A 2,941-nucleotide genomic window follows, 5' to 3' on the forward strand; every position below is an offset into this window, starting at 1 on the left:
GCGAATTGCTCATTGGTCTTTTGGCGAATTAACCTACCGGGGTATGGCACCGGAGGGGCTTTGATAGGCTCTTGAATTGGAGAAGAAGCCTTCTCTTGTTGGGGTGATGTTGTGCTTCCATTAGTTGGCGGTGGCGGAGCTTCTTCGGAACCCACGGTACGATTTCTCAATGTTATGAGATAGACTTGTGCTTTTGGGTTTGTTTTGGTATTACTAGGTAACGCGCCTTGTAGTCTCTCGGAGAAATTTTGAGCTAATTGATTTATTTGTTTTTCAATGTTTTGTACACTAGCTTGTTGATTTCTAAAATTCGATTCCAATTGTAGAAATTGATCTGAGTTTTTCTTTTCAGTATCGGAGATGAGGCGAGATACAGTATCTTCAAGCCTTTCTCGTCCACCTTGTTGTTGAGAGAAATTTTGTGACTCGTTTCTTGGTTGTTGAAAGTTTGTTCGTTGGTTTAGGTTTTGTTGGTTACTTCTATTGCCGAGTTCTCTCCAACCAAGGTTAGGGTGGTAACGCCATCCTTGGTTGTAGGTACCCGTTGGAGGACCCGACGGCCTAGGTCTGTTATCAATGTAGTTTACCGACTCTTGTTGATCATCTGTTTCTTTCATACAACTCCAACTTTCATGTGGCCCACCACACCCTTCACAAGCCATAACCGAGACCGTTTTTGTCATTTCTAACTTTTTGATTTTTGAAGAAAGGGCCTCGATTTGGGCTTGTAAAGAAGTGCTTTCATCAACCTTATAGGCGCCCGGGGCAATAGATTTATTGCCTCAGGGAGTGTGCCACTGAAAATTGGTTTGAGCAATTTCCTCAATTTGATTGTATATTTCATGTGGGTGGCGATTACCTAAAAGTCCCCCGGAGCTAGAGTCAAGTGTTTGTCTTGTGTATGGCAACAACCCATTGTAGAAGGTGGATACTTGTTGCCATACCGCAAGACCGTGATGAGGACACTTTCGCAATAGCTCCTTGAACCTTTCCCAAGTTTCATACAAGGATTCCCCATCCTCTTGTGAATATGTATTAATTTCAGTCTTTAATTTAGCCGTTTTAGCGGGAGGAAAATACTTATATAGAAATTTTTAGGCTAGTTCATCCCAGGTGTTTATCGAGCCAACTGGGAGGGCATTGAGCTAAGCCTTTGCTCGGTCTTTTAGTGAAAATGGAAACATCCGAAGGCGGATGGCGTCGTTTGATGCTCCATTGATCCTGAAGGTATCACATATTTCTAAGAAATTAGTAATATGTAGATGGGGATCCTCGTCCGCAAGCCCATGGAAGGTTGCGGAGTTCTGAAGCATCTGTATCAAATGTGGCCGAAGTTCGAAGTTGTTGGCTTCGACATTCGAGGCATTGATAACGGTGCCGAGATTACCCACGGTGGGTCGTAGGTAATCCATGAGGGTACGTTGGTCCGCCATTGGAAGTGGGTCCCCCGAAACTTTCTCTTGGTTTTTAGCTTTAAGTCTTTTTCTGAGAAAGCGTTCGGGTTCTTCTAGAGGTTCTTTTATGTCTCTACTAGAGCTGGAGCTCACACACTACGTAGAAAGTTCAGATGTGGTGCCTGGGTTCCAAGTCCTGTAATAAAAACAGAAAAGAATGTCGGTCAGAAAGTTCACCACGGCCCCGTGCTCAGTGAACACGGCCCGTGGTCGGAGATACAGTGATTGTTTTCCGGATCCCTGTTACTGGGAAGTTGGACACAGCCCCGTGCTCAGCTCTCTGTAACTCGAAAAATAAAAACTGCCAGTGACATTGCTGGGCACGGCCCGTGTCCGACCAGGCACGGCTCGTGCTGAGTTCTGCAGAAGCTGAAAAACTAAGAAAATCCTAAAAATAAAAATTAAAACAGAAAAAAAATTGATTAGGCCGCTGATTCCTAACTTTCTTAAAATCCTTGTGTCGCCGGCAGCGGTGCCAAAAACTTGATGCGTGTTAGTGTGTATATAATTTAGGTGTATATTTTAAGCCCTTTTTACACTTTTTAGCCAAGTTTTAAATTTATAAACACGATATTTACTAACAGTAAACACACATATGGGCAAGTGCACCCATCGTGGACGTAGTATAGTGTTGGTAAGATACCGAGGTCGTCCAAGGACACAAGAGCTTTTAGTACCGGTTTATCCTCAACGTCTAATCAAATCAAAATGTTAGAAAAAGGTTTTAAACTAGAAAAATAAAACTAACTAAAATGCTGAAAAGTAAAATAAAAGTAAAAACAGATAGACAAGATGAATCACTTGGATCCGACTCGTGTGTAGTGTAACCTTTGATTATTTTCAAACTTTTGCACTTGTTTAAGAGATTATCTTAGTTATTGTAGTAGGCCCCTCTTTTGAAGGCGATGTTACCCTCAACCCAGTAGTTTAAGTCAGCAAGGATACAATCCTAAAGGGTCGGATTATTGAAAGATAATTAATTAAGTTATTAATGCATAATGTGGTAGGCCCCTCTTTTGAAGGCGACATTACCCTTGGCTAAGTAGTCTGAGTCAGCAAGTATACAGTCCTAAGTAACCGGGTTAAAGTTTTAATAGTAGTTTAAATTATGAGGTGATCAAAGAGTTTGGACCCCCGCCATCCAATACCTTTGGGTATTGAAGGAGGTCCTACTAAATTTGACCCAGGTCCTTTGCAGGATCTATACACTGAACAATGGCAAGACTCTTACCAAACCGTTCCCTTAACTCCCGACCAGGTAGCCAACATACCTCCATATAGACCGTGGAGATATGAATGGTAAAAATCTTTTATTTTATATAGACATTAAAATAATGCCAAGACACCACGGACAAACGATAAGGAAGAATCACCTTCAACATAAGAAACTTGTAATTAAAGTCATTAATACAAAACCAATTAAAAAGTGCAAAAGATTAAAAATAAAAAGTATTACACTAAACACTTGTCTTTACCAAGTGATGTAA

The 2,941-nt window shown here is 41.3% G+C and overlaps 1 non-coding gene across 1 annotated transcript; it reads left to right on the top strand.

The window, feature by feature from the left end:
- Positions 1-948: 948 nt before the first annotated feature.
- LOC118483413 lies at positions 949-1,055 on the top strand. Its single transcript, XR_004870701.1, has one exon. It is a non-coding gene; the product is annotated as a small nucleolar RNA R71 (small nucleolar RNA).
- Positions 1,056-2,941: the final 1,886 nt, after the last annotated feature.

This window comes from Helianthus annuus, chromosome 10 (assembly GCF_002127325.2).
Source record: "Helianthus annuus cultivar XRQ/B chromosome 10, HanXRQr2.0-SUNRISE, whole genome shotgun sequence".
NCBI lineage: Eukaryota > Viridiplantae > Streptophyta > Magnoliopsida > Asterales > Asteraceae > Helianthus > Helianthus annuus.